General features: G+C 34.7%; 1 long non-coding RNA gene across 1 annotated transcript in view; it reads left to right on the forward strand.

Annotated features, from left to right (window-relative positions):
* LOC116153320 (uncharacterized) overlaps positions 1–5,621 on the forward strand; it is a 311,464-nt gene extending 305,843 nt beyond the window's left edge. Inside the window, exon 5 of the long non-coding RNA XR_010381111.1 lies at positions 5,544–5,621. This is a non-coding gene — a long non-coding RNA (uncharacterized LOC116153320). The remainder of the gene's footprint in view (positions 1–5,543) is intronic.
* The last annotated feature ends 2,001 nt before the right edge of the window (positions 5,622–7,622 follow it).

Genomic DNA, 7,622 nt, shown 5'->3' on the forward strand with positions numbered 1-7,622 from the left:
AATATAATCCATTACCCTATCACTCATTATTAATATTTAAGAATTTATCTAAAATAATAATTTAGAATATTTAGTTATTCATTCATTTATTATGTCTCTTTCCACATATATGCCTGTATGAGCAACTACTGCATAGGAACGTAATAATGAGCAGAACAGATAAAATTCATGTCAGAGCATCTAGGGTGTATTTTGGGAGAGGGCACAGTTAATTATTAACCAAATAATCACACAAACATAAAATTGCCACTATGATTTAGTGCTATGTAGAGAACCATATGACACGATGAGGTAGATTAAGAGGAAATGTCAGATTATCAGGAATAAATAAAAATATTTTATTGAGACATTGAGGAAACTATCTTATCAGATAAGTTTCCTGATAAAGAAGATTTGAGACAAGATAGTAAGACTGAGTAGAAAATAAGAAATAAGCGAATTAGCAATAAAAAACCTCCCTACAAATAAAAGCCCAGGACTGGACGGCTTCGTGGGGAATTCTACAAACATACAAAGAAGAACTCATACCAGTCCTTCTCAAACTCTTCCAGAAGAATTTAAAAGGAGGGAATACTCCCAAACTCATTCTATGAAGCCACTATCACCCTGATACCAAAACCAGGCAAAGACATCACCAAAAAAGAGAATTACAGACCAATGTCACTGATGAACATACATGGAAAAATCCTTACCAAAATATTAGCAAACAGAATCCAACAGCACATAAAAAAGATTATACATCATGATCAAGTGGGGTTCATCGCAGGGACACAAGGGTGGTTCAACATATGCAAACCAATCAGTGTAATTTATCACATCAGCAAGAGAAAGGACAAAAACCACATGATCATCTCAATAGATGCATTTGATAAAATTCAAATAAAAACTCTCACCAAAGTGGGTATAGAGGGAACATATCTCAACGTCATAAAAGCTATATATGACAAACCTACAGCCAGGATAGTACTCAATGGTGAAAAACTCAAAAGCTTCCCACTAAAGTCTGGGACAAGACAAGGCTGCTTACTATCACCACTCCTATTCAGCATAGTCCTGGAAGTCCTAGACATAGCAATCAGGCAAGAGAGAAATAAAAGGGATCCAAATTGGAAAAGAAGAGGTAAAAGTATCACTATATGCAGATGACATGATACTAGATATAGAAAACCCTAAAAGGTCCACACACAAACTACTAGAAATAATCATTCAGCAAGGTAGCAGGTTACAAGATTAATGTTCAAAAATCAGTTGCATTTCTTTACACTAATGATGAATCAACAGAAAAAGAAGGTAAGGAAATAATCCCCTTTAAAATAGCACCCAGAGTAATAAAATACCTAAGAATAAATCTAACCAAGGAGGTGAAAGACTTATACACAGAAAACTATAAAATACTGATTAAGGAAATTAAAGAAGACTTTAAAAAATGGAAAGATGTCCCATGCTCCTGGATCGGAAGAATCAACATTGTTAAAATGGTCATACTGTCCAAGGCAATGTACAGATTTAATGCAATCCCTATCAAATTACCCAGGACATATTTCACAGAACTAGAACAAATCATAATAAAATTTCCATGGAACCACAAAAGACCTAGAATTACCAAAGCATTACTGAAGAAAAAGAAAGAGGCTGGAGGAATAACTCTACCAGACTTCAGACAATACTACAGAGCTACAGTCATCAAGACAGCATGGTATCAGCACAAAAACAGACACATGGACCAATGGAACAGAATAGAGAGCCCGGAAATGAATCCACAAACTTTTGGTCAACTAATCTTCAACAAAGGAGGCAAGAATATACAATGGAATAAAGACAGTCTCTTCAGCAAATGGTGTTGGGAAAACTGGACAGCAGCATGTAAAGCAATGAAGCTAGAACACTCCCTTACACCATACACAAAAATCAACTCAAAATGGATCAAAGACTTAAACATAAGACAAGATAAAATAAACCTCCTAGAAGAAAATATAGGCAAAACATTATCTGACATACATCTCAAAAATGTTCTCCTAGAGCAGTCTACCCATCGATAGAAATAAAAGTAAGAATAAACAAACTTAGCTTCTGCACAGCAAAGGAAACCATAAGTAAAACAAAAAGACAACCTACAAAATGGGAGAAAATATTTGCAAATGAAACCGACAAAGGCTTGATCTCCAGAGTATATAAGCAGCTCATACGACTTAATAAGAAAAAAACAAACAACCCAATCCAAAAATGGGCAGAAGACCTAAACAAGCAATTCTCCAAGGAAGACATACAGATGATCAATAGGCACATGAAAAAATGCTCAATATCACTAATTATCAGAGAAATGCAAATCAAAACTACAAGGAGGTATCACCTCACACCAGTCTGAATGGCCATCATTCAAAAATCCACAAACGACAGATGCTGGAGAGGCTGTGGAGAAAAGGGAACCCTCCTGCACTGCTGGTGGGAATGCAGATTGGTGCAGCCACTATGGAAAACAGTGTGGAGATTCCTCAAAAGACTAGGAATAGACTTACCATATGACCCAGGAATCCCGTTCCTGGGCTGGTATCCAGAGGGAACCCTACTTCAGGATGACACCTGCACCCCAATGTTCATAGCAGCACTATTTACAGTAGCCAAGACATGGAAACAGCCTAAATGTCTGTTAAACAGATGTCTGTTAAACAGCCTAAATGTCTGTTAAACAGGATAAAGAAGAGGCGGTGTATTTATACAATGGAATACTATTCAGCCATAAAAACCGACAACATAATCCTGTTTGCAGCAACATGGATGTCCCTGGAGAATGTCATTCTAAGTGAAGTAAGCCAGAAAGAGAAAGAAAAATACCATATTAAATTGCTCATATGTGGAATCTAAAAAAAAAAAAAAAGTGCAAAACAGAAACAGACTCATAGAGATAGAATACAAACTTGTGGTTGCCAAGGGGGGTGGGGATTGGGAAGGGACAGACTGGGATTTCAAAATGTAGACTAGATAAACAAGATTATACTGTATAGCACAAGGAAATATATGCAAGATCTTGTGGTAGCTCACAGTGAAAAAAATGTGACAGTGTTCATGTATAACTGAAAAATTGTGCTCTACACTGGAATTTGACATTGTAAAATGACTATAACTCAATAAAACATGAAAAAAAATTAGAGATTTATAAAAACACGTTACTGTGGATACTACTGAAGAGAAGGGAAACAAGGATGTTCAAGACTGACAGCTGTTAATAATAAGATTACTATAAACTTGAAATCACACACACACACACAAAGGAGCTATCTCTATGCAACTTGTGTAGACCTGGGTACTAGAGGTGAGAAAGAAAAGGTGGGCAAATCTGAGAGATACCTAGAAGCTTAAACAGATAATCCTTGGTCACAGAGGGGGTGTGGGAAGTTAGGGAGATTGTGGTACATTGACTCCTAAGTTGTTGGCTTGCCTAACTCAACAGGAAATAAGTACTGTGACAGAAAGAGTTAAGGTAGTTGGGTCTGAAGGGAAGTTTCTGAATTCTGCTTTGAGCAAGCTGAGTTTTATGCTTCAGAGTTTTATGTTGAAATATCAGTAAGCAGTTGGGTATGAATGTTCAGGAGTGGCCTATGCTGGTAAAATGTATCTGGGATCTTGGGGTAGTATGATAATTGAAGCTATAGTTATGGGTGACTTAGCACTGCTGGGATTTTTTTTTTCTATTTTTCTTTTTTTTTTTTTTTTTTAAGTCAGTCCCTTACTTGAAGTGATGAGGCCGAGAGAAGAATGTCTAATAAGCTTGTGATCAGATGCAACTTCATTTTTTCCCATAGGTGTTTTGAAGAGCTATAACTTTCTCATACAATAAAGGTTGGGAACAGGACAAAGGCAATTAAGGTTGTTTTACATATTTTAAAATATCATTGTCCTATGCTTATGCTAAAATTTGATTACCTCATCTATGGAATATGGGTAGGCAGCTAGATCTTTCTGCCACAGAACATGTGGAGACTGGGTTTAATTCCAGGCCCTGCTAATGCGCTTTGTTACCTTTAAAAAGCCCTCTGTGAAGAATAAATGACATACTGTATGTAAAAATGTTGTTTAGTAAGTGATATACAATGTTAGCTATTGTTATTATTTCTGGAGTGACTAGCTCTGTAGGTACTTGAAAAGTAGTTCAATTTTTGTTATAAATGTTGCAAGACTACTTAGATTGAAAATTATTGCTCCAGAGATAAAAGCTATTCTTTTAAATTATTGAAGTATAACTTTATATATTGCTTTCCTATTTCATATTACATTCTAGACCCATATTTTCCCATAATTCTCATAGCTATCAATTTTATTGGTTGTATAAAATGACAAAATGACTGTTTTGTAAATTTGCTGCTACTTTAGTAATTTTTATGAGTGAAGAAGAGAACCCACCCCTTTTTTCTTTGATTCATGCGTTACTGAATTCTTTTAAAATTTCAGAAAAGAAACTTTAAATGGTGTATAATCTAATAAAATTTTGAATCACTATGTTGTACACCTAAAACTAATACAATACTGTAAATCAACTTTACTTTTAAAAAACAATTTTAAAAAAGCAAGGAAAAATTCTAGAAAAAAATTCTAGAAAAGTATTAAGTATTGCGGAAAGCAGGACATTTTCCCTTTTTCCTCATTTTAAAGGGATCTTTTCTTGTGATGAGAGCTACTGATTTATTCCTTATTTTCTCTAAACTTTTACCTGGCATGTTTGTGGAATTTCACAATTTGTAGCACCCAATGAGAGAATCATTTAAATTTTGTATATCAATGTCATACATTTTATTAATGGACTTCCTAATATTAAATCTTTGTGTTCCTAGGAGAAATTTACTCTCACAGATAATTTTCTTACAATGCTCTTGAATACAGTTTAGCATAACTTTATTTACAATTGGAATTTTATTTAAATTGAGATTATTGATCTATTACTTGTGGCAGGATAATAATAGAAACATAGTTTTTACCAAGTGTGTCATTTATTATTTGAGCATTTTACATAATTCATTTAATCCTCTCAGTAACTCCAACCCTGGGAATATTGTTGTTACCCCCACTTTGCAGATAAGACAGCTGAGACACTGTTGTCTTTCACAGTGGAAATCAATGTTAAATTCGCTTCGTAAAATACATTGAGTAGTTTCCTTTTTTTTTTTTTTTTTTTTTTTTTTAAATATTCTGGCATTTCATAGGGTGTGGAGGGGAACTGCTTCTTGGACATTTGAATGAATTCACCAAAAAGATGAAATTTCCCCCAGAACTTTTGGGGAGAAGATTCTTGTATAATAATTTGAGGGTCGTTCATAGTTAACAGCTCATCCATCCTGGCTGCTTCATCACGAGTCACTGCTGATGTGGCAGAAAGAGTAATGCTGGCTTTCTCTCGGGGAACAGGGGATGCCTGCTTTGCTCAGCCTCCCTTGCAATTAGTGGCCTTACAGTTAGGTCAGTGGAATGTGGATGGAAATAATGTGTGCTACTTCCATGACTGCCTGAAAATGGTCTGTGTGACTTTCAGGGTTATCTTCTTTCTTGTCTAGATGGCTGCAAGTGGAGGAAGGATGCTGAAGTCACTGTCCAAAGAAAAGCTGCCCAGGACTCAGCCAACTCACATCCGGTTTGCTGTGAGTAAGAAACAAACTTTTATTGTTTTGAGCCACTGAGCGGTTTTGCATTGCTTGCTACAGAAGGTAACATCATTTACCCTGATGAATATATTCGATAGATAAAAGTTTGCCAGAAAAGTGGGCATTTCAAATTTATCCGTGCTTTCAAATTTATCATCATGGAGTTATACACTTCTTAAAAGTTTGTCTTTGTTTGTTTTTCTTTTTTCAAAAACGCATATCTTTCTCATTCCTAGTTTCGTCTATTATTTTGTCTATATTTTCATCTTTTCACTTTTCTAAAAAATGGTTAATTTTATCATTTATTTTATTAGCTTTTAATGTGGGGCTAGTGTGGTGTGAACATTCTCTTTCTTCCCTCCCTTCCTTCCTTTCTTCCTTCCTACCTATTTGATGAGATTTCCTTTGTGGCAGGATATTTGATTCATATTTTTAAATGCTCTATATTAGCTTGAGAAAATATGTGCACTGTTTATAATGTTTGCAGATTTCAAGACTGATCAATTCTTTCTGGTTGAAGTATATATTCAGATGTTATATATTGTCCATTATATTTCAGTGTGTCAGAATCTTTTAAAATTTCAACCAATGTTTGCTTTTAGTCCTTATCCCTGTGTCCTGTGTCTTTTATTTGTAATTGAAACATTTGACATACAGCACTGTGGAAGTTTAAGGTAAGCAACATGTTGATTTGATGCATTTGTATATTACCATATGTTTGCCATTGTAGCATCTATGTGGTGATATCTCATTGTGGTTTTGATTTGCATTTCTCTGATGATGAAGTGATATTTTGCATTCTTTCATGTGCCTGTTGACCATTTGTATATCTTTGGGAAAATACCCATTCAGCACTTCTGTCCATCTTTAATTGGGTTGTTCGTGTTTTTGATATTGAATTGTATGAGTTGTTTATATATTTTGGATGTTAACCTCTTACTGGATATACGGTTTACAAATATTTTCTCCCATTTGGTAGGTTGCTTTTTCATTTTGTTTGTTACTTCTTTTGCAGTGCAGAAGCTTTTATGTTTGACGTAGTCCCATATATTGATTTTTACTTCTGTTGTTTTGTGCTTTTGATGTTATATCCAACATATCATTGCTGAGACCAGTGTTGAGTACATGCTTCCCTATTTTTTTGATCTAGGAGTTTTAAGGTATCAGATCTTATGTTTAGGACTTTGATCCACTTCAGGTTAATTTTTATGAGTAGTGTAAGATAGAGATTCAATTTCAGTTTTCTGCATGTGTTTATCTAATTTTCTCAGTACAATTTTTTTAAGAGACTGTCCTTTTCCCCCTGGGCATTCTTGGCTTCCTTTTCAGGTATTAATTGTCCACAGATGTGGGCTTTAATTCTGGGCTCTTTGTTCTGTTCCATTGGTCTATGTGTCTATTTTTATACCAGTACCATACTGTTTTAATTACTATATCTTTGTAGTATAGTTTAAAATCAAGCCATGCGATGCCTCCAGCTTGATACTTCTTTCTCATAGTTGCTGTGTCTAACACCAAAGTTGATGGAAAGAAGGAATTAAAGAACAGGGTGGAAATAAATAGGGACGAGAAAAACAGTAGAAAAGATCAATAAGACTAAGGGTTAGTTTTTTTCCAAAACATAATAAAATCAACAAACCTTTAGCCAGAGTAAAAAAAAAAAAGAAAAGACTGAAATAAAATCAGACATGGAAGATAATACAACTAATAGTACAGAAATATATAGGGTTGTGAGAGACTGCAGTGAACCATTACATGCCAACAAATTAGATAATCTAGAATAAATGGATAAAGTGCTAGAAATATACAACCTACCAAGACTGAATGAGGAAGAAATAGAAAATCTAAACATACCAATAATTAGGAAAGAGATTGAATCAGTAACCAAAAACCTCCTAACACAAAGAAATACCAGGACCAGATAGCTTCCCTGGTGAAACCTACCAAAAATTTGAAGAAAAATTAGTCTGTCCTTCTCAAACTCTTCCAAAA

This window comes from Camelus dromedarius, chromosome 5, assembly GCF_036321535.1.
Source record: "Camelus dromedarius isolate mCamDro1 chromosome 5, mCamDro1.pat, whole genome shotgun sequence".
In the NCBI taxonomy this organism is placed as follows: Eukaryota; Metazoa; Chordata; class Mammalia; order Artiodactyla; family Camelidae; genus Camelus; species Camelus dromedarius.